The sequence below is a fragment of the Mustela lutreola genome, chromosome 12, assembly GCF_030435805.1.
Source record: "Mustela lutreola isolate mMusLut2 chromosome 12, mMusLut2.pri, whole genome shotgun sequence".
NCBI lineage: Eukaryota > Metazoa > Chordata > Mammalia > Carnivora > Mustelidae > Mustela > Mustela lutreola.
The window spans coordinates 62,491,356-62,516,659 of record NC_081301.1 but is presented as its reverse complement, the minus strand read 5'-3'; the positions used below and the strand labels follow the sequence as shown (position 1 = coordinate 62,516,659).

At 36.4% G+C, this 25,304-nt stretch overlaps 1 protein-coding gene across 8 annotated transcripts in view; it reads right to left on the bottom strand.

Annotated features, from left to right (window-relative positions):
• The window catches only part of KIAA2026 (KIAA2026 ortholog), a 138,785-nt gene that overhangs the window by 82,395 nt on the left and 31,086 nt on the right, over positions 1 to 25,304 (bottom strand). The window contains exon 1 of one of the 8 annotated variants that reach the window (XM_059142696.1): positions 16,630 to 16,685. The exons of the other annotated variants lie outside the window; for them this stretch is intronic. The gene's annotated coding sequence lies outside the window, so the exon portion shown is untranslated. Of the gene's footprint in view, positions 1 to 16,629; positions 16,686 to 25,304 lie in introns of those variants that run through there. 8 annotated transcript variants of the gene reach the window in all.

Below are 25,304 nucleotides of genomic sequence, written 5' to 3'. Positions count from 1 at the left end.
ATAAAAAAAAAAAAAAAATACATGGAGGCAATTGGAAATGGAAATACAATGGTCCCAAATCTTTGGGATGAAGAAAAACCCATAATAAGGGGCGAAGTTTAACACAATACAGACGTAATTCAAGAAAAAAATCTCAAATAAACAATCCAAGCTTATACCTAAAGGAATTAGAAAAAGACAAAGACCAAAGTTAGAAGGAAGTAAAGATTAGACTGGAAATAAATGAAATGGAAACTAAAGAATAGAAAAGATCAATGAAATGAGGAACTAATTCTTTAAAAGATAAACAATACTGGTAAACCTTTAGCCAGATTTATCAAGAAAAAAAGCAGACTCAAGTAAAATCAGAAATGATAGAGAAAAAAATAACAACTGACAGGACAGAAGCTCAAAGAATTGTATGAGAATACTATGAAAAATTATGTCGACAAACTGGACCCAAAAGAAATAGATGAATTCCTAAAAAGAATCTTCCAAAAGTGAATCAGGAAGAAACAGAAAAATTGCACAGACTCATCACAAGTAATGAAACTCAACCTGTAATTAAAAAAACTCCCAAGAAACAAAAGTCCAAGACCCAAAGGATTCACAAATGAACTTTACCAAACATTTTTTTGGAAGGCATCAAATAGAGGCATTCTATTTTTTAAAATTTTTAAATTTTTAATTATTATGTTCAATTAGCCAACATATAGTACATCATTAATTTTTGATGTAGTATTCAATAATTCATTAGTTGTGTATAATACTCAGTGCTCATCACAACACATGCCCTACTTAATACCCACCACCCTGTTACCCCATCTCTCCCCTTTATCCCCTCTGCAACCCTCAGCTTGTTTCCTGGAGTAGTTTCTCATGGTTTGTCTCCCTCTCTGATTTCTTTCCATTTAGTTTTCCTGCCCTTCCCCTATGGCCCTCCATGCTATTCCTTATGTTCCATATATGAGTGAAACCATAACTGTCTTTCTGTTTGACTTATTTCACTTAATATAATCCCCTCCAATTCCATCCATGTCGATGCAAATGGTAAGTATTCATCCTTTCTGATGGCTGAGTATTTTCCACTGATTATATGAACCATATCTTCTTTATCCATTCAACTGGTAAAGGACATCAGAGCTCCTTCCACGGTTTCCTATTGGGGACATTGCTGCTATGAACATTGGGGTGCAGGTGCTCCTTCTTTTCACTACATCTGTATCTTTGGGGTAAAAAATACCTAGTAGTGCAATTCCTGGGCTTCAGGGTAACTCCATTTTTAATGTTCTGAGGAACCTCCATTCTGTTTTCCTGAATGGCTGTGCCAGCTTGCATTCCCATCAACACTGTAAGAGTTCCCCTTTCTCCACATCCTCTACCAAACATTTAAAGAAGTGTTAATACCCATTCTTTTCAAACTATCCCCCCAAACAGAAAAGAAATGAAAACTTAAAAATTCATTCTATGAGGACATTACCCTGATACCAAAACCAAAAACACTATAAAGACAGAAAACTATAGGCCAATATCCCTGATGAATACAGATGGGAAAATGTCAACAAAATATTAGGAAACCAAATTCATCAATAAAAAATAAAAAGGATCATTCACCACAAACAAGTGGGATTTATTTCAGGGATGTAGGGATGGTTTAATATTTGCAAATCAATTAATGTGATATACATCATATTAACAAGAAGTATAAAAACTATATAATCCTCATGATAGATGCACAAAAAAACAATTTGACAAAATATAACATCTATTCTTAATTTTTAAAAAAAACCTCTCAATGAAGGGGGATTAGAGGGAAAATACTCAACATAATAAAGGCCGTTTAAAAAAAAAAAGCAAAACAAAATCCCTCACATCTAACAGCATAATTAATGGTGAAAAAATGGAAAGCTTTCCCTTTAAGATCAGCAACAAGGCAAGAATGTTCACTTTCACCACTTTGATTTGATTTGATTTTGATTGCCACAGCAATCAAACAAGAGAAAAAACTAAAAGGCATCCAAATTGGAAAGGAAAAAGTAAAACTTTTACTACTTGCACATGATGTAATAATATATAGAGAAAATCCTAAAGACTCTACAACAAAACTATTAGAATAAGTGAATTCAGCCAAGTTTAAGATACAAAATTAACATACAGAAACCTGTTACATTTCTATACACTAATAATAAAACAGCAAAAACAGAAATTTTAAAAAATATCCCATTTACAACTGTACCAAAAAAAACCTAGAAACAAATTTAACCAAGGAAGTAAAAGACCCATACTCTAAAAAGTATAAGAAATTGTGATAAAAGAAACTGAGACAACACAAATATAAAGATACATGACGCTCACGGATTGCAATAATTAATATTGTTAAAATGTCCACACTACACAAAGTAATCTATAGATTTAATGCCTTATCAAAAAAATACAAATAGTATTTTTCACAGAACTAAAGCAAATAATTCTAAAATTTGTATGGAACCACAAAAGGACCCAAATAAGCAAGTACTCTTGGAGAAGGAACAAAGTTGGAGGAATCATGACTCATAATTTCATGCTATACTATCAAGCTATAGTAATCAACACAATATGACACTGGCACAAAAACAGAAACACAGATCAATCGAACAAGAGGCCCAGAAATAAACCTACACTTATACAGTCAATTAATCAACAATGAAGGAGGCAAGAACATACAATGAGAAAAAGATAGTCTTTTGAATAAATAGTGTCAGTGAGAATATAAACTGCTACAACCACTGTGGAAAACAGTATGGAGGCTCCTCAGAAAATTAAAACAGAAATGTATCATGATTTAATAATTCCATTAATGGGTATTTACCCAAAGAATTTGAAAACACTAATTTGAAAAGATATGTGTACACCATTTTTGTTGTAGCATTATTTACAATAGACAACATATAAAAGGAACCGAAGTAAACACTGACAGACGGATAGGAAATGTGTGTGTGTGTGTGTGTGTGTGTTTATGTGTGTAAAGGAATATTTTAAGTCATAAAAAAGAATGAGATCCTGTCATTTGCAACAATATGGTAGAGCTAGAGGTTATGACCTGAGTGAAGTAAGTCTGACAGAGAAAGACAAATATCATATGATTTCACTTACATGTGGAATCAAAACCAAAACAAAAACAAAACCCCACAAACAGAAAAACACACAGAAACAGAAGGAGAACTCATAAATAAAGACAATTGATGTTTGAAAGGAGATGGGAGTGACAAGATGAAAAAGAGCTGAAAGGAATTAAGAGGTAAATCTTCCAGTTATAAAATAAATAAGTCAAAGATGAAAAGTACAGTGCAGAATAGTCAAAAATACTGTAAAAACATTACATGGTGACAAATTGTGACTAGATTTATCATAATAAATACTGAGTAATGTACAGAATTATAAAATCATTATGTCATATACCTGAAACTAATATACCACTGTAAGTTAGCAATAATCAGTATTTTTTTTTTTTTTAAAGAATGTACATTTAGGAGAGAGGTAAGATAGCAGACTAGGGGAACTTAATTTCATCTGGTCCCAGGAAATTAGCTAGATAGTTATGAAATCATTCTGAACACCTGCAAAATCAATCAGAGATCTGGGAAAAGAACTGCTGCAATTCTACAAATAGCAACCACTATTTGAAAGGTAGGAATTGCAGAGACGTGAATCCAAGCAGCTATTCAGAAAATAAACTGCATGGGCGCCTGGGTGGCTCAGTGGGTTAAGCCGCTGCCTTCGGCTCAGGTCATGATCTCAGGGTCCTGGGATAGAGTCCCGCATCAGGTTCTCTGCTCAGCAAGGAGCCTGTTTCCTCCTCTCTCTCTCTCTGCCTGCCTCTCTGCCTACTTGTGATCTCTCTCTGTCAAATAAATAAATAAAATCTTTAAAAAAAAAAAAAAAAAAAAAGAAGAAAATAAACTGCAGGGGGAGGGAGCCTCTGTAAGCCAGGTACTGGAAAGTGTTATAAGCAGTAGAGCACAAAATAAGGACCTTTAGAAGTATGCCTGAAAGGTGCTATGAGGCACAGCAGAGTGGAATCCCAGGTAGGACAGCATGGTCTCAGGATCCTAAGGATCACAGAAAGAATGGGGGTGCCTAAGGATGTCAGAGTTCTCAGGTATTAGAGCAGAGGAAAACAGCTGCAAGCAGTAAGCCCAGGTGCCAACTTTCTGTTTGATATTGCCAGAAACCATGAACCATGGCACATATGGGCAACCATCCTTTAAGCAAGGGTGTAGCAAGAGGCAGAACCCCTGCAAGACTCCACTCTTTCCCTCAGAAGAAGTGGCAAGGGTGAGGGCCAGAAGAGTCTGTAAAATTTGGAGACTCAAAAGAAGGTCCCATGCCTGAGATAAAACCGTACAGTTACAGGCTGGATGAAAACAGAGCTGAAGAGAAATCAGGGAGACCAGAGTGAGTGACTGCTTATCTATGAGGGCTCACGGTAGAGTTGGGGGGCATGAACCTTTAATTCCCAGGCAAGATATCAGTGCACCACCAATTTCATCCTCCACACCATCTCTGGAGCTACATGCAACGAACCTGGCCACCTGGCAATGGCAGTGCCAATTCCACCTGGGCAAAGACAACTGAAAATCAGCATCGTAGGCCCCTCCTCCACAAGGCCAATAGAACTACCCAATAACACCAAGTTTCTCAATCATACAGAACTGTAAAACTCCAGCTCAAGGGAAAAGAACTACATAGCATTTGTGTTTTTTCTTATTATTCTTTAGTCCTTCAGTTTGTATTTTATTTTCCTTATCAGCTATTTGCTTACTGTATCAATTATTTTTTAACCTTTTATTTTTATATTTATACTTACAGTTCATACATTTTTTTTCCACTTTTGGCTTCCTCTCAAAATATTAAATTTCATTTTTGCATGTGTATATTTTTCTTTCCTTCTTATTTTGGGGTCCAGTTTCTTCTAACAAACAGACCAAAATATAACCAGTATCTAGTTTATTATTCTATTTTGTTCAACTTCTTGTTTGATTTTATTCTCATTTTCTTTTCTTTCTTTTCTTTTTAGTTGCTGTTTTCTTCTGATTTATGTAGTATGTATTTTTCTGGTGTTGTTGTTATTTTTTATTTTCCCTCTCTTGCACCTATTCTTTTCTTTACATAATGACAAGACAGAAGAACTTGCACCCCAAAGCAGGCAGTACTCACTGCCAGGGATTTAATCAAAATGGTTTTAAGTAAGAGTACAGAAACAGAATTCAAAACAACAATTATAAAGATACTAGCTAGACTTAAGAAAACATAGAAGACACTAGAGAATCCCTTACTGGAGAAATAAAAGAACTAAAACAGAATCAGGTCAGAATCAAAAAGGCTATTACTGAAATGCAATAAAAAAGGGAGGCTCTGACTGCTAGAATGAATGAGACAGAAGAGAGAGTTCAGTGATATAGAAGACAAAATAATGCAAAATGAGGAAGCTAAGAAAAAGATAAACAGCTACTGGATCACGAGGGGGAGAATTCGAGAAACCATTAAGCAAAACAATATTGAATAAGTAGGGTTCCAAGAAGAGGTAAGAGAGAAGTGGTAGAAGATTTATATAAACAAATTATGGCTGAGAAGTTCCTAATCTGGAGGAAGAAACAGGCATTCAAGTCCAGGAGGTACAGAGAACTCCCCACAGAGATCAATAAAAATAAGTCAACATCTCAGCATGTAATTGTGAGGCTTGCAAATTTCAGAGATAGAGAGAAAATCCTGAAATCAGCTCATGACAAGAGGCCAAAACCTTTAGATTAGAAACATACAGCTGGTAGCAGACCTATCTATCCACAGATACCTAACAGGGCAGAATGGATGGGCCTGATATATTCAGGGTTCTACATGAGGAAAATATGCCCCTAACAATACTTTATCCAACAAGGCCGTCATTCAGCATAAAAGAAGAGATAAGATGCTTCCAGGACAAAAAGAAACTAAAAGAATTTGTGATCATTAAACCAGCCCTACAAGAACTATTAAAGGGGAACCTGAAAGCAAAGAGAGAGCCCAAATGTAACACAGACCAGAAGGAAACAAAAAAATATAAAGAAACAGTGATTTTACAGGTAATACAATGGCACTAAAACCATATCTTTCAAAAATTACTCTAAATGTAAATAGGCTAAATGCTTCAATCAGGACACAGGGTATCAGATTAGATAAAAAAGCAAGACCCAACAAGATGGTGTCTGCAAAAGACTCTAATTTTATACCCAAAGACATCTCCAGATTGAGGTGGAGAACCATTTATCATGCTAAGGGACATTAAAAAAAGCTAGAATAGCAATCTTTATATTAGACAAAATAGATTTTAAACCAAAGACTGTAATAAAAGACGAAGAGGGACACTATATCATAATTATAGAAACTATCCAACAAGAAGATCTAAGAATTGTAAATATTTATGCCCCTAACTTGGGAGCAGCCAATTTTATAAACCAATTAATAACAAAAATAAACAAACACATTGGTAATAATACAATAATAGTAGGGAATGTTAAAACCACTCACATCAATGGACAGGTCACCTAAGTAGAAGGTCAACAAGGAAACAAGGGCTTTGAATGATACACTGGTACAGATGGACTTCACACATTTTTCAGAGCATTCCATCATAAAGGAACAGAATACACTTTCCTCTTTAGTGTACATGGAACATGCTCCAGAAGAGATCATATAGTGGGTCTATATCCTGAGTCACAAATCAGGTCTCAACTTGTACCAAAAGACTGGAATTATTCCCTGCATATTTTCAGACCACAGTGCTTTGAAACTTGAACTCAATGACAAGAGGAAATTAGGAAGGAACACAAATACATGGGTGTTAAAGAGCATCCAGATAAAGAATGAACAGGTCAAGCAGGAAATTAAAGAATTTTAAAAATTCATGGAAGCAATGAAATGAAAACACAACTGTTCAGAACCGCTGGGATTCAGGGAAGGCAGTCCTAAGAGGGAAGTATATAGCAATGTAAGTCTTTCTCAAGAAACAAGTCGCAAATACATAACCTAACCTTACACCTAAAGGACCTGGAGAACAAAGAGCAAATAAAGCTTCTTCCAGCAGGAGAAGAGAATTAGTAAGATTGATAAACCCCTACCCAGACTTATCAAAAACAAAAGAGAAAGGACCCAAATGAATAAAATCATAAATTAAAGTGGAGATGTGATGTGATGAGCACTGGGTGTTATAGGCAACTCAAACGACTGTTGAACAGTACATCTGAAACCAATGATGAACTATATGTCTGCTAATTGAGTTTAAATAAAAAATTAAAAAGAAAGAGATCACATGCAACAATGAAGAAATACAAACACTTATAAGATCACAGAATGAACAACTATGTGCCAACCAATTAGGCAATCTGGAAGAAATGGATGCATTCCTGAAAACTTAAAACTACCAAAACTGATAGTAATGGTCATACCAAAACTGAAACAGGAAGAAACATACGATCTGAACAGACCAATAACCAGTAAGGAAATTGAAGCAGTAATCAAATACCTCCCAAGAAACAAGATTCCAGGACTGGATGGCTTCCCAGGTGAATTCTACCAAGCATTTAAAGAAGAACTAATATGTATTCTTCTGGAGCTGTTCCAAAAAATAGAAATGGAAGGAAAACTTCCAAACTTGTTCTATGAGGACAGCATACCTTGATCCCAAAACCTGATAAAGACCCCACCAAAAAAGAGAATTAGAGACCAATATCCCTGATGACATGGATGCCAAAATTCTCACCAAAATACTAGTCAATAGGAATCAACAGTACATTAAGAGGATTATTCACCAAGACCAAGTGGGATTTATTCCTGGGCTGCAAGAGAGGCTCAACATCTGCATATCAAACAAAGTGAAACAAGACACCATTAAAAGAAAAGAACTATGGGATTCTCCCAATTGATAAGAAAAAGTATTTGACAAAATAGAGCACCTTTCTTGATTAAAACTCTCTGCAGTGTAGGAATAGAGGGAACTTACCCCAATACCATAAAAGTCATATATGAAAAGACCACAGCAAGGATCATCCTCAACAGACAAAAGCTAAGAGCTTTTCCCCTAAGGTCGGAACACAACAGGGATGTCCACTATTACCACTGTTGGTCAACATAGTACTAGAAGTCCTAGACACAGCAATCAGACAATGAAAAGAAATAAACGGCATGCAAATCAGCAAAGATGTCAACCTTTCACTCTTCTCGGATGACATGATACTTTATGTGGCAAACCCAAAGACTCCAAGTTATACAGCAATTCAGGAACATGACAGGATATAAAATCAACACACAAATCCCTTGCATTTCTATATACTAACAGTGAGACTGAAGAAAGAGAAATTAGGGAATTGATCCCATTTACAATTGCACTAAAAACCATAAGATACCTGGGAATAGTCTAACCAAGGAGGTAAAGTATGTGTAACAACTAGGAACTAGTGTCTGAAGTCTCTGAAAACTATAGAACACCTGTGAAAAAACTGAGAAAGAGACAAAGAAAAGGAAAAAAATTCCATGTTCATGTACTAGAAACACAAATATTGTTAATAGGTCTATGCTACCTAGAGCAATCCATACATTCAATGCAATCCCTATCAAAATATCATCAATTTCTTTCACAGAGCTGGAACAAATAATCCTAAAATTTGTGTGGAACAAGAAAAGTCTCTGGCTAGTCAAAGGAATGTTGAAAAAGAAAACTACAGCTGGTGGCATCACAATTCCAGACTTCAAGCTCTATTACGAAGCTGTACTGGCATAAAAACAGATGCAAAGATCAAAGGAACACAAGAGAGAACCCAGAAATGGACCCTCAACTTTATGATCAACTAATCTTTGATAAAGCAGGAAAGAATATCCAATGGAAAAAAGACAGTGTCTTCAACAAATGGTGTTGGGAAAACTTGACATCCACATGCAGAAAAGTGAAACACAACCATTTTCTTACACTATACACAAAAATAAACTCAAAAATGGTAGAAAGACAGAAATGTGAAACAGGAATCCATGAAAATCCTAGAGGAGAACACAGGCAGCAACCTCTTTTACCTTGGCCACAGGAACTTCTTGCTAGACATGTCTCCAATGGCAAGGGAAACAAAGGTAAAAACAAACTACTGGGACTTCATCAATATAAACAGCTTTTGAAGAGCAAAGGAAATAGTCAACAAAACCAAGACAACAGACTGAATGGGAGAAAATCTTTACAGATGTCTTATCAATAAAGGGCTAGAATCCAAAATCTATAAAGAATTTATCAAACTCAAAACCCAGAAAACAAATGATCCAGTCAAGAAATGGGCAGAAGACATGAACAGACATTTTGCAAAGAAGACATCCAAATGGCCAACAGACACATGAAAAAATGCTCCATATCACTTGTCATCAGGGAAATACAAATCAAAACCACAAAGAGATGTCACCTCATACCAGGGAGAATGGCTGAAATTAATAAGTCAGGAAACAAGAAATGTTGGTGAGGATGTAGAGAAAGGGAAACCCTCTTACACTGCTGATGGGTATGCAAGTTGGTAGAACCACCCTGGAAAACAATATGGAGTTTCCTCAAAAAGTTACAGATGTACACTATGACCCAACAACTGCTCTACTAGGTATTTACTCAAAGGATACAAATATAATGATCTGAAGGGTACCTGTACCCCAATGTTTACAGCAGCATTATCCATAATAGCCAAAGTATGGAAGATCCCAGATGTCCATCGTTGGATGAATGGATAAAGATGTGGTGTATATTTATACAGTGAAATATTACTCAGCCTTCAAAAAAAAATGAAATCTTACCATTTGCAATGACATGGATGCAATTAGAGGGTATTAAACTATGCAAAGTAAGCCAATCAGAGAATAATTATATGATTTTGCTCATATGTGGAATTTAAGAAAAAAATAGGATCACAAGGAAAGGGAGGGAAAAATTAAGTAAGACAGAATTAGAGAGAGAGACAAATCATAAGACACTTTTAACCACAGGAAACAAACTGAGGGTTGACAGAGGGGAGGTGGATTGGGGCATGGGGTAACTGGGTGATGCGCATTAAGGAGGCATGTAATGTAATGAGCACCGGGTATTACATGCAATTGATGAATGACTAAACTCTGCCTCAGAAACTGATAATACACTATGTGTTAATTAACTGAATTAAAGTAAAATAAAATTGAAAAAAATTAACTATCATAGAGAAAGCAAATAAGGCAAAGCATAGGGGATAAGTGTAGGTTAGGTAGAAGTTGATTTCTTCTATCACCAAAAAATTTCCACTAGGAGCCCCAATAGCATAATACTAATGCCGCTTCTAAAGGGACTGGCTCTCACAACTAGGAACTAGTGTCTGAAGCATTTGTGTCTTTAGGGCAAGGCAGTGTCAAATCAGCCACTCATCCTGATTAGGCAGATGGGCTAAGCTGAGGGTTTGTATGAACTATAAGTCCAGTAGTATAAGGTACTTCTACGATCCTGAGGTATTTTATTTTTAGTGATGAATGTGCAAACATTTAAGGATAAGCTGGTAGAACGATTTAGGATTTCTGCATCTTTTTTAATTTGAAAAACTGAAGTAAAATATTAATTTTATTGATTCTCTTTAAAAAAAACAGCTTTGTGGAGCATATGTCAATTTCTATGGTATAAGCACTGTCACCACAGGCAATTTCAAGCTACCAGTGTGACATTACTGAATGCATTATCAGTAAAGCTACCAGTGTGACATTACTGAATGCATTTCTGCATTCAGTAATGCATCTGGGAAGAGATGTACAGTTGGCTGTTGTGTTGTGAACTGCTGCAAAATAACTTTAGCAATCTCTGGAGAGATCTCAAAATCATTATGCTGAGCAAAAGAAACCAGAGTATACACTGTACTATCCCATTGAGATGAAATACAAGATATCATGTTCCATATAACAGGGGTGTGCTCCTTTTGATTGCTGAGTAGTATTTCTTTTTATGAACATACTACCATGTTATCCATTCATCTGCTGATGAACATCTACCTTGATTTCAGTTTCTGGCTATTTCAAATAATGTCACTATGAACATTCTTGCACACACACACACACACACACAGAGGAATGTACATTAAGGAAAGTTGAAAATCAAATGTTCATTGAGGGGAAAAAAAGGACAGCAATCAAACCCCCTAAGTTGAAAGAAGGAAATATACAGACCAATGAGACAGAAAACAAATATACAAGAGAAAAATCATCAAATTCAAAAGTTGGGTCTTTGGCCAAGAGATAATTTAAATGAAATAGACAAATGTTTTTGAAAAACACAAATTAACAAAACTGACAGAAGAATATTTCTCTCTTAAAGAAACGTAATTTAAAATCTTCCATACGTAGAAATATTTGGATCCTAAAGCCTTCACTTCAAGAATTTACCTCAAGGGATGCCTCGATAGCAAAGTTAAGTATCTCTTTTGGCTCAGGTCATGATCTCAGGGTCCTGGGATCAACTCATGCCTCGGACTCTCTGCTCATCAGGGAGCTTGCTTCTCCCTCTGCCTGCCAATCCCCCTGCTTGTCGCTCTCTCTCTCTGACAATAAATATAGTCTTAAAAAAAAATTCACCTCAAAAATTTCAGTGAATGAGGGCACTCAGGTGGCACAGTCAGTTAAGTATCTGACTTTTCAACTCAGCTCAGGTCCTGATCTCAGGATCATGAGTTCAAGTCTCACATTGGGCTCCACACTGGGCATGGAGCCTATTTTAAAAAAATATATAAAAACTTCGGGATGCCTGGGTGCCTCAGTTGGTTAAGCCACAGCCTTCAACTCAGGTCATGATCCCAGAGTCCTGGGATTGAGTCCCACATCAGGCGCAAGGAGCCTGCTTCTTTCTCTTCCTCTGCCTGTTTGTGCGTGCTCTGTCTCTCTGACAAATAAATAAACAAATAAAATCTTAAAAAAAAAAGAGGGACTCCTGGATGGCTCAGTCAGTTGAGCATCTGCCTTCAGCTTGGGTCATGATCCTAGGGTCCTAGGATTGAGTCCAGCATCTGGCACCTTGCTCAGTAGGGAGTCTGCTTCTCCTTCTACCTGCCATTCCCCCTGCTTGTGCGCTCGCTCTTGCTCGCTCTCTCTCCAATACACACACGCACACACAAACAAAATTTTACAAAAAAAATTCAGTGAATGAAATATTAGAAACAAAACATAAGAGACAAGTTAAAAGAAGTAAAAGTGGGAATTAAGATAATCAGCAACAAGAAATTATCAGAGAATTTCAAAGAACCATCTTTTAGATTCAGATTTTGTCTAGGCAAATTTGAAAATGAAATAAAAGAACTTCCAGAAATAAAAACGTATAAACACAAAAATAAAATACTCAATGAAGAGCTTAAATAATTGACTGTACATAGGAAAAGGCAGAGCTGAGGAAATTTCAAAGAATTCAGTTCAAAAAAACCAAAATATAAAATGTATGGAAGACAGTGTAAAAACTAATGGAAGACAGATTACAATCTAACAACCAACAGGAGCTTTAGAAAATAAGAATACAGAAGAGTGATAGGAGGATGGTGATGATGGCAATATTTGAAGACATAATGGCTGTGTATTTCCCAGAAGTAATGGAGGACACAAATTAATGAAAGACACAAATCCTCAATTCAAGAAGCCCAAGAAAAGAAATTAGGAAAGCCACACTTGGTTACATCATAATAAAACAATAAAATACTAAAACAAAAACAAAAAGAAAATCCTACCAGCAGAGAAGGAAAACAAAAAAAGATTACATATACAGAAATGACAAAAGGGTTGAACAATTTTTGAAGAACAACAAGGTAAACCAGAAGCAGTATCATTCATTCAAGAGGATAAATTAACATCCTTTACAATTGGATGAAAAAAGCAAAACTGATTCCAACTAAAGTAAAAACTTCTGAAGTGTCTTCTGCTTCACCCAAGATGAAATAATAAGCAATCAGATTTACTCTTCCACCTCAACAAACCAAAAAAATCCTCACAAAACAGATAAAAGAACAGTTTTCAAGAACCTTAGCATCCAGCAAAGGACAGTGATCTCTGAGAATGGGAAACAGACAAGTGAGCCCAACAACTGTGGCAGTTTATTGCCTGCAGAGGTTTCCAAGCCATGATGCAGGGAGGAAAACCAGGGAAAGCTCAGCAAACTCCAGGAGTTGAGGAGCCAAGAACTGAAGGCAGCTAGAGTCTGTCTATCAAGGCAGCTAAAGTCTGCAGGGCATAATACCAAAGAGGAGAGAGACTGAATACAATGAGAACAACAAAGATGTACAGAGGGTCCCCCTTAAATAGTACTAATTAATACATGCATGTGAGGAAATAAGCTGGGTAGGGGGAAAATAACCAAAGATTAGAAACCAATAGCTATTTCCACCAGCCATCAACAAAGAACTCACAATTCTTGGAACATCTAATAGAGTGCTTGATAGTAGAGAATAATTAGCCCTAAACTGAGCATTACTCTGGACCCAGATAACAAATACTAGAAGATTCAAAATCTGTTTCATAGTAATTTAACTGCATTCTAGAAAAAAGCTCAAGAAGATTTATAGTAATAAAATATAGGAATAAAAACATCTAGCACCCGGGCGCCTGGGTGGCTCAGTGGGTTAATCCTCTGCCTTCGGCTCAGGTCATGATCTCAAGGTCCTGGGATCGAGTCCCGCATCGGGCTCTCTGCTCAGCGGGGAACCTGCTTCTTCCTCTCTCTCTGCCTGCCTCTCTGCCTACCTGTGATTTCTCTGTGTGTGTGTCAAATAAATAAAAATCTTTAAAAAAAACAAAAACAAAAACATCTAGCACCCTCCAAGATAAAACAATGTTTGGCATCTAAATCAAAACTAGCAGAAACACATGATCCATATGAGGAGAAAAACTGATTCATTAAAACTGGCGCAGAAATTAAACACGTTAGAATAAAAAAAGAAGACCATTAGAGTAGTTATTGAAACCATAATCCACATAGTCAACAAATTATGTAGAGACATATAAGATATAAAATACACACCGGAGATGAAAACTACTATGTCTGAGATGAAAATATACTCAATGATACTAATGGCAAATTAGGCATGGCAGAAGAAAAGATCAGTGAACTTGGGAGATAGTAATAAAAATATCCCAATTTAAAGATATAGAGAAAATACTTTTAAAGTATGTATTTCAGGGGAAAAAAGATCACAGAAAGAAGTTCTAAGATACAAGGATTACAAAATACAAATCAACTCTTAGTCATTTGGGTAAATAAAGATTATTTTATTAAAAACAGCAATAATAATGTCTAGTTTGGGTGTAAAAAAATGAGACAGAGCTAAGAGCTTAATTATTATTCAACAGTAATATTTAAGTATGAGGCAGAAAAGATTAAAATTAAGAACATAGAACATGTAGCTTCCCAGTCAGTAAAAATGATGTTAAGAGAACATGTAACTTCCAAATCTTAAAAATAATTTTAAGAGAATTTTCATCTTCTACATGGATACCAACAGATAATGCCAAACTGAAATATCAAGAAATAGCAATTTTCGGGGCATCTGGGTGGCTCAGTCTATTAAACATCTGCCTTTGATTCGGGTCGTAATCCCAGGGTCCTGGGACTGAGTCCCACATCAGGTTCCCTGCTCAGCAGGGAGTCGGCTTCTCCCTCTGACCCACCCCTCAGCCTCGTGCTTTCTCCCTCTCTCTCTCTCATTCTGAAATAAATAAATAAAATCTTAAAAAAAGAAAGAAAGAAATAGCAATATAAGCATGTAGTTAAAAATGTGGAAACAATTACTAGAAGAAATACCTAAAAGTTAATGAAGCATGTCTGACTCATGTGAAGTAAGGCTGCAGTTTTTCACAGAGGCCTTAAAGGCATTATCTGACTTTTAAACTAAAAAGCTGTAAAATGAAAAAAAATTTTAAATCAACTTTTTGAAAGTTGAAGAATATAGGCAAGGTAATATTAAATTTATAGATACTATGTTAAATTTATAGATACTGTGTTTCTTACCATGAAAACAAGTTTCTTTACACTCTAGATGTTGAGAAGAGTGTAATTTCTTCTTTAATATTCTGATGTTCACTACTAAAAAGGTTTCTGAATTATTTCTCATGAACTGTAACTCAGAGTTTGCTTTGAAATTTGGCACAGAAAACTCTATCTGTTAGAATATCAACATATCAAAATGCAGGTTCATTTAATACTCTTAGCATTAGCATTAAAATGGATTTTGGTCAACCTTGTCACAATCAATTCTATTTCTGCAGAAATGAAAGAATAACAGCTTAGTGCTTGAGAAAGAAAATCAAAGGAGAAATTGGAAGAGATCAAAACACTTTTATGAACTTATTTTTACCTAAAACAGAGATAGACAATCTTTGGCCAATACAGGTTAGTGATAGAGTAATTTCTGAAATTACTTATTTAACTCATCCATAGGGACACTAAGGACATAGAAGGGTAGGAAAACGTCCTCAGACATATGCTGGGTTAATGTAAGCACCAGAAATACATGGTTTGCCATTGGTAGCACCAAATGAAGCATCACATGGCTTACTCTTGGAAGAAGAAAATTAGGCAACACACATTCTGCTGGCTCAAGTGCCTACAAAGATTATGACATAGTTGGGGTATGATATTGCCAATTGTGGGGATTGCCTGAAGTTACTTGAGAGCTGCTACTTACACTTCTGTTCCCTATAAATTTTACCTTTCAGAAGAGAATGATAGAATGAGTACTGAGAAGGCATGAGATAAAGAAACAAAGTCCATTTTGGTATAGGCCAACATAGCAGAGAATAGTTCCTTAGAACAAGAACGGGAGTCTCTCCCCCAATCCTTAACAGTGCAGTATACAGGAAATGGGAACTTGCTGAAGAGCTTTAGAGTTAATGACTATAATCTACTAATTTTTAAAACCTTTGTCAAACACTTAAAATATAATTAAAAATTTATTTTAATGCTGTATTATGAAATGGTGAAGCAGACCACATTTTGCTGACAAGGACAGATAAAATTTACCAGACTTTGAAGTTATTTTCAATTTAAAAATGTGTCCAAAAGTACAATATTGAAGTGAGATCCAGTAGTGCATACTTCCAAAATATTAGTCCAAAAAATTATCCCTTCACTCCAAGATAGGTGCTGTTAAATGTTGTGTTCTTTTCACAGTGTTTACATATATCAAATCAGCACACTGTATACTTTAAATATCTTATAATTTTGTCAGTTATACTTCAGTAAAGGAGAAATAAATATTAAAAAAAAAATTAAGCCTTCAATGTTGGGGAGATGCTAAAAGACTGTTTAAGGATATGTATAGAAACCACACTGGCTAATTAGAAAGAAAATAAAAGGTAACACCAAATGAACAAGAAAAGTGGTCCAAAATTTTTTTTTGCCAGGACAAGCTCTCATTTTTGATGTTCTTTACTGGCTCAGAGAGTGTTTACCTGTGTGAAATAATATCAGAAGCTATGTCCAAGGTTATTTTGGTCATGTATAACTTAGCAGAAACATTACTAATGAGTACACAGCTTTACCAAACAAAAAAAGTTTTAAAGTATCTAACTTCATTAAAAAAAAAAGTATCTTAAATTTACTAGTTTTATAAATGTTTACTGAATGCTTACCATGTGTGAGGCCACAAAGAGATGAAAGCATGGACCCCATTCTTTAAGAAGTTACAATCTAGTAAAAAAATATATAGATGCTTTAATCCAAAATAATCCATCAATTAAGGAAACAATACAATATATGCAAATTGATGGCATGAAAAAGGAAAGTAAAGCATTTATTTATACTTTCTAAAATAGGTAATAAATAATATTATGTTCAGAAAACCAACCATTCATATTAGGTGTTCAGTCAAGCTTCCTACTTAGCTGCCAACAAAAGAATCACTTCTGGCTAGTTAAAGCAGAAAAGTAATCTACTTAAAGATGAGTAGAAAGTTTACAAAAGCCCTGTTAAGGGCCAAGAAGCCAAACTTAGAGAAGATATGAAGATATGAATCACAACCATACTTTGAGAGCTTCTTCAGGAAAAACTAGACTGCCACCACTATTTGACACCTCTGATACTAAGAACCTAGAAAACCAGAAGCTCCTTCTACATCTTTGCCAAAAGATAAATTCCCCTGTCCAAGACTGCCACTTCATGTTGCTCCTACACTAGTGTGAAAGTGTATGACTGGTCATATGGCTCTATCTTAGCTGTGAATGGGAATGAGAATACACATTTTCTGGCATCTATATTGGGAAGTCAGGACTTATAATATAGGGCATCAGCAAAATGCAGGGAAGATCTCCAAAATGTTAGGTGGTCACAAATGATGAATGTCTACTGCATTAAGTCATTGTTATTTTATGGTGCAAAGAATTTGAAAATAAGTCACTTAATCATAAGTCATAGTTTTTATTTCACAAAAAGATGTAGAAAATATTTTTAACTCCAGTGATTTCCAAATCAATATCACTAAGCTTGTAAAAATACATGAAATAAGAGCATATAAACCATACACACCTATTTCTGAAATGCAAACAGTTTTGCAAAAAAGAATGGTGGACAGGTCCAATATTTTTAGAGCTAAAGCATACTCCAAATTGCCACCTAAATATATGATTAACATGTTATAACAAATTAACAGATATTTCCTTGAGGAAGTTTCCTCAATTTTAACCAATTTCATTTTTTTGGAAAAACCTACCTAAAATGTATTATATAACATTCCTACTTAATAAATAAGGTATATAAAATGTAATTTAATTTTCCCCTATTGGTTCAAGGTCACCATTATAACCAGAATGCAATGATCTTTGAGTGGCTGAAGGACTATAATTGCGACTATAAATTATAATCAGTCCTTTTAACCAATTTTCCCAAAATTTTGGGCTATAATGTTGCTCTCTTAAATCAACAGTGCCTCCACGCACTGATCAACCCCAAGACTGTCTGTTGATCAATCCCAAGAATGACTATCAGCATTCACCTGAAAATGGCCAGACTGCTAAGCTTTACTCAATCTTTATTCTTTTTTGTTCAACACATAATCTGTCATCTCCTTTGCACTGGCTTCCAATGCTGCCCAAATCAATAAAGACAGCAGGATTTTGGATTTTTGCAATTTGAGTTAAGAGACCATAATTTTTATGGTATATACTATAAAAGAAAGAGAAACCACCTACTGTATATAAAAACTAAAATACAGAATGGCGACTCCCTTCCCTCCTTTAATTGAAATAGATCACAAAACAGAGACCTAAATGTGAAACTTACAAAAGTTATAAGAATAATTTACTTTTATGTTTATATCTTCCCAAGTGATAAGCTAAAAATTATCAAATGCTTATCAGATAACTGAAGTATTACCATATGAAAATATGCACTAAATTATTCATGTTGCTGGCAACTTGAATTCCCAACATAAAAGCTGTTTTAATCTACTTAACAGTATGTAAAATTTATCTTCTCACTTATTATGCCATAAATTTCAACTTAAAAAAAAAAGGAGGAGGAGGAGGAAAATGGCAGAGAAATAGGGGACTCTACTTCCGGACCAACCCTGGAATTCAGCTGGGTAGCTATCAAATCATTCTAAACACTAGCAAATTCAACTGGAGATCTAAGAAAAGAACTGCTGCAAAACTACAAATAGAAAAGCAACCAAGGCAGGAAGTGCGGAGAAGTGAATCTGAGGTGATACATCAGAAGTTAAACCCAGGGGGAGGAATCCCCCCTAAGCCAGCTAACAGAAAGTAACAGAGCAGCAAAGTGCAAAATCAGAACTTTTAGAAAATCTGTTCCTGTGAGGGATGTGCTTGCCTAAAAGGTGCTCTGATGGCAAAGCTGGGCAGAATCCTACCTGGGACACTGTGGTCTCAGGATCCCCTGGGTCACACAAAAACAGAGGTACCTAAGTGCATCAGAGTTCCCAAGCATCAGGGAAAGGAAGCCAGCTACAAACAGCTCAGGAGTGGGCATTCAGCATGGTGCTGTCATAAACTGCAAACCATGACAGTACTGGGCCACCGCTCTCCAAGCAGAGGTCCAGCAAGACGTAGAACCAAGGCTAGACCCCATTCTCTGCCCTGGGAGGAACAGCACGTGTGCCCGCCACAGGAGTCTGTGAAGTGTAGAGACTCGAATCAGGGTCACATGACTGAGATAACAATGTTCAGTTATGAACTGGGTGAACACAGACAGCAGACAAAAACCAGAGACAAGAGTAATTGATGGCATTCCTGTGAGAACTCACTGAAGAGTTGGAGGGCTGCAAATTTTTGGCTCCAGGGTTGGAGAAGAGATCATTTCTATCCTCTAAAATGGTAAAGAGAACTTTCAGGGAACAAATGCCACAAAGAGCAATTCAAAGCAACTTCCACTGAACCCAGGCCCCTTGCAAGAGGGGAGTAATTCCACCTACAGAAAGACACCTCAGAATCAGTGCAAGAAACCCCTCCCCAGAAGATCAGCAGGAACATCCAGCTAATACCAAGCTTACCAATCACACAGACTTCAAAACTCCAACACTAGGGGAAAATAGTATATCAAATTCAGGGTTGTTGTTTTTTTCCTCATGATTCCTTTGTCTTTCAGTTTAATTCTTATTCTTTTTCTTTTTTTTTCCCCTTTTCAACTATGTTCTTATTTCATCAACTCTTTTTTTTAACCCTTTCATAGTTTTCAATTTTATATATATTTTTTTCATTTTTGGATTAATTTCATTGTGTTCAATTTCAACTTTTGGATATCTATCTATCTTTTGTTAACAATTTTGGGACCTAATTTATTCTAACAAATAGACCAAAATACACACAGGACCTCGTGTATCGCTCTATTCTACCTGTTTGATTATATTCTCTCTTTTATTCCTTTTTGGTTTCTGACTTCTGATTTGCTTGGTATATATTTTGCTGGTGTCATGGTCACTATTTTTGTATTTTGTTCTCTTGCTCATCTGTTCTTCTCTGGACAGAATGAAAAGACAGAAACTCACCCCAGAAAAGAGAACAAGTAGCAGTACTAGCTGCCAATATAAGTACTAGCTACTTAATATGAGTACCAGTAAGACATCAAAGATAGAATTCTGAATAATGATTATAAAGGTATGACCTAGGCTTAAAAAAAGCATAGACGACACTAAAGAATTCCTTATTACAGAAATAAAAGAACTAAAATCTAATCAAGTAGAATTCTAAAAGGCTATTACTGAGATGCAATCAAAACAGGAGGCTCTAACTGCTAGAATAAATGAAGCAGAAGAGAAAATCAGTGATGTAGAAGACAAAATGGTGGAGAATGAAGAAAATTAGAAAAAGAAAGAAAAACAACTACTAGGTTACGAGGGGAGAATTTTACAGATATGTGATACTATAAAGCAAAATAATATTAGAATAATTAGAATCCCACAGAAAAAGTAAAGAGGGGATGAAGGTATATTGGAGCAAACTACAGCTGAGAACTTCCCTAACCTGATGAAAGAAACAGGCATTCAAGTCCGGGAGGCACAAACAAACACCTTCAAAAACAATAAAAATAGATCAACAGCCTGACATATAATAACAAAGCTTGCAAATTTCAGAGATAAGAGAAAACCCTGAAAGCAGCTGGGGACAAGAGGTCCTTAACCTATAAAGGTGCAAACATAAGGCTGGTAGCAAACCTATCCACAAAAACCTGGAGGGGAGAAAGGAGAGGCATGATATATTCAGGGTTCTAAATAAGGAAAATATGCAGCCAAGAATACCTTATCCAGCAAGGCTGTCATTCACAATAGAAGGAGAGATAGAGATTATAGGACAAACAGAAACCAGAAGAATTTGTGATCACTAAAGAAACATTAAAGGGGATCCTGTAAACAAAGAGAGAGCCCAAAAGTAAGACAGACCAGAAGGAAACAGAAAAAATAAAGAAACAATAATTTTACAGGTAATACAATGGCACCAAAATAGTCTTTAATAGTTGCTCTAAGTGAAAATGGGCTAAATGCTCCACTCAAAGACACAGGGTATCAGACTGCATAAAAAAGCAAGACCCACCAATATGGTGTCTGCAAAAGACTCATTTTATACCCAAAGACACCTCCAGATTGAAAGTGAGGGGGTGGAGAATGATTTATCATGCTAAGGAACATCAAAAGAAAGATGCTGTTACAATCCTTATCTCAGACAAAAATAGATTTTAAACCAAAGACTGTAATAAGAGATGAAGAAGATCATTACATCATAATTAAAGGGTTATCCAACAAGAAGATCTAACAATTATAAATATTTATGCCTCTAACATGGTAGCAGCAAATTTTATAAACCAATTAATAACAAAATTAAAGAAACATTTTGGTAATAATACAATAATAGCATGGGACAATAACACCACCAATTCAATGGACAGGTCATCTAAGCAAAAGATCAACAAGGGAAAAAGGGCTTTGAATGACATATTGGAACAGATGGACTTCACCATATTCAGAGCATTCCACCACAAAGCAACAAAATACACATTCTTCTCAAGTGCACATAGAACATGGTCCAGAAAAGATCATACAGTGGGTCTATATACTGGGTCACAAATCAGGTCTCAACTTGTACCAAAATAATGGAATTATTCCCTGCATATTTTCAGACCACAGTGCTTTGAAACTGAACTCAATGACAAGAGGAAATTAGGAAAATTCATGGAGGCTAAAGAATATCCAATTAAATTGGTTAAAGAACAACTAATTAAAGATTAAATAATGTCAACCAGGACATTAAATAAGAAATTTTTTAAAAAATTAATGGAAAGAATGAAAATGAAAACACAACTGTTCAAAACCTTTGAGATTCAGCGAAGGCAGTCCCAAGAAGGGAAGTGTATAGCAATACTGGCCTTTTTCAAGAACCAAGAAAAGTCTCAAATACATAATCTAACCTTATACCCAAAGGAGCTGGAGAACAAAGAGCAAATAAAGACTAAATCCAGCAGAAGAAGAGAATTAATAAAGATAAGAGCAGCCATCAAAGAAACAGAAGCCAAAGGAACAGAAGGACAGATCAACAAAACTAAGAGCTGGTTCTTTGAGAGAATTAATAAGACCGATAAACCCCTAGCCAGTTCTATCAAAAAGAAAAGAGAAAGGACCCAAATTAATAAAATCATGAATGAAGGAACAGAGAACACAATCAACACTGAAGAAATACAAATACATATAAGAACATATTATGAGAAACTATTTGGCAATAAATTAGAAAATCTGGAAGAAATGGATACATTCACCAAAACATACAAACTACCAAAACTGAAACAGGAAGGAATAGAAAACCTGAGCAGGCCAATAACCTGCAAGGATATTGAAGCAGTAATCAAAAAACCCAAAAAAGAGTCCAGGGCTAGATGGCTTCCCAGGGGAATTCTACCAAACATTTAAAGAAGAATTAATATCACATTGACTGATTTGCAAATGTTTAACCACCCATGCATTCAAGGAATAAATCCCACTTTGTCATGGTGAATAATCCTTTTAATAAACTGTTGGATCCTATTGTCTAGAATCTCCTTGAGTATTTTGACATCCACATTCACCAGGGATATTGGTCTGTAATTCTTTTTGATGCAGTCTTTGCCTGGTTTGGGGATCAGGGTAATGCTGGTCTCAGAGAACGAATTTCGAAGTTTTCCTTCTGTTTCTCTTTACTGAAACAGCTTCAGTAGAAGAGCTACGATTTCTTCTTTAAATGTGCACTTGGGATTTTTATAATTTTTTGAGAGAGGCTTGGATGGCTATGTATTTCACTCTTAGGACCACCTTTGTAGTATCCCATAGGTTTTTGGAACTTTTGGGACTTTGTCAAGATAAAAATCTTCTGCACAGCAAAGGAAACAGTCAACAAAACTAAGAGGCAACCCATGGAATGGGAGAAGATATTTGTAAATGACATACAGATAAAGGGCTGGTATCCAAGATATATAAAGGACATCTTAAACTCAAAACCCAAAAAACAAATAATCCAGTCAAAAAATGAAAAGACATGTACATTCCTCCAAAGAAGACATTCAAAAAGCTAAAAAGACACATGAAAAAATATTCAACATCACTTGGCATTAGGGAAATACAAATGAAAGCCACAATGAATACCAGTCAGAATGGCAGAAATTAACAAAATAGGAAACAACAAATGTTGGCAAGGATGTAGAGAAAGGGGATTCCTCTTACACTGTTTGTGAAAATGTAAGCCAGGACAGCCACTATGGAAAATAGGATAAAGGTTCCTCAAGATGTAAAAAATAGACCTACCCTTTGACCCTGAAATTGCACTAAGTATTTACCCCAAAGACACAGTTGTAGTGAAAAGAAAGGGGCACTTGCACCCCAATGATCACAGGAGCAATGTCTATGACAGCCAAACTGTGGAAGAAGTTGAGATGCCCTTCAACAGAGGAGTGACAAAGAAGACGTGGTAGGGTAGTGGAGGTAATGGGGTAGCCAGGTGAAGGGTTTTAAGGAGCGCACATGTTATGGAACTAATGGGTCACTGAACACTATGTCAAAAACTAATAACGGAGAGAGGCCAGAAGATGGCGGAGAAGTAGCAGGCTGAGACTACTTCAGCTAGCAGGAGATCAGCTAGATAGTTATCTAAAGATTGCAAACACCTGAAAACCCATCGGCAGATCGAAGAGAAGAAAAACAGCAATTCTGGAAACAGAAAAACAACCACTTTCTGAAAGGTAGGACAGGCGGAGAAGTGAATCCAAACCGACGGGAAGATAGACCCCGGGGGAAGGGGCCGGGTCCCAGCAAGCGGCGGAGCAACGGCGCACAAAATCAGGATTTTTAAAAGTCTGTTCCGCTGAGGGAAACACTTCAGAGGCTAAACCAGGGCGAAGCCCACGCGGGGTCAGCGTGGCCTCAGGTTAAAGCAAATTTTCCTGCAGTTGTTGCCACACTTTTAGTATTTTACTTGCTCCTTCATATACTCTTATCTGGACAAAATGACAAGGCAGAAAAATTCACCACAAAAAAAAGAACAAGAGGCAGTACCGAAGGCTAGGGACCTAATCAATACAGACATTGGTAATATGTCAGATCTAGAGTTCAGAATGACAATTCTCAAGGTTCTAGCCGGGCTCGAAAAAGGCATGGAAGATATGAGAGAAACCCTCTCGAGAGATATAAAAGCCCTTTCTGGAGAAATAAAAGAACTAAAATCTAACCAAGTTGAAATCAAAAAAGCTATTAATGAGGTGCAATCAAAAATGGAGGCTCTCACTGCTGGGATAAATGAGGCAGAAGAAAGAATTAGTGATATAGAAGACCAAATGACAGAGAATTAAGAAGCTGAGCAAAAGAGGGACAAACAGCTACTGGACCACGAGGGGAGAATTCGAGAGATAAGTGACACCATAAGACGAAACAACATTAGAATAATTGGGGAGAATTTCCCCAATATGGCAAAGGGAACAAGCATCAAAATTCAGGAGGTTCAGAGAACGCCCCTGAAAATCAGTAAGAATAGGCCCACACCCCGTCACCTAATAGTAAAACTTACAAGTCTCAGTGACAAAGAGAAAATCCTGAAAGCAGCCCGGGAAAAGAAGTCTGTAACATACAATGGTAAAAATATTAGATTGGCAGCTGACTTATCCACAGAGACCTGGCAGGCCAGAAAGGGCTGGCATGATATTTTCAGAGCTCTAAACGAGAAAAACATGCAGCCAAGAATACTATATCCAGCTAGGCTATCATTGAAAATAGAAGGAGAGATTAAAAGCTTCCAGAACAAACAAAAACTGAAAGAATTTGCAAACACCAAACCAGCTCTACAGGAAATATTGAAAGGGGTCCTCTAAGCAAACAGAGCGCCTACAAGTGGTAGATCAGAAAGGAACAGAGACCACGGGGTTCTGAGGATATGTTCAAATGAAGTCCGTGCTGCCAGGCTCAGGGCAAGGAGAGGACACAGCAGGGAGGGGGCTCCAAACGGGGAGAGGGCTCCGGACGGGGAGGGGATTCCAGACATGGAGAGGGCTAGTAGACAGGGTGGCTCTTGAAAGGTTTCTGTGAGCAAGCAGGGCACAGAAGGCTGACAGGGACCTTGATAGACCGCCGGATTTACCTAATGTAAGCAGTTTGGAGGTGGTATTTTAGTGTGAGGAGGAACAGGTAAGAGAAAAATTATGTGTGCCAACAGAGAAGGTGTAGCAGTGTGGACTCAATCACAGGAGAAAACCACACTGCACTTTCAACAGATCAGAATATAAAAAAAAAAAGAAAGAAAGGAACAGAGACCATATACAGTAACAGTCACCTTACAGGCAATACAATGGC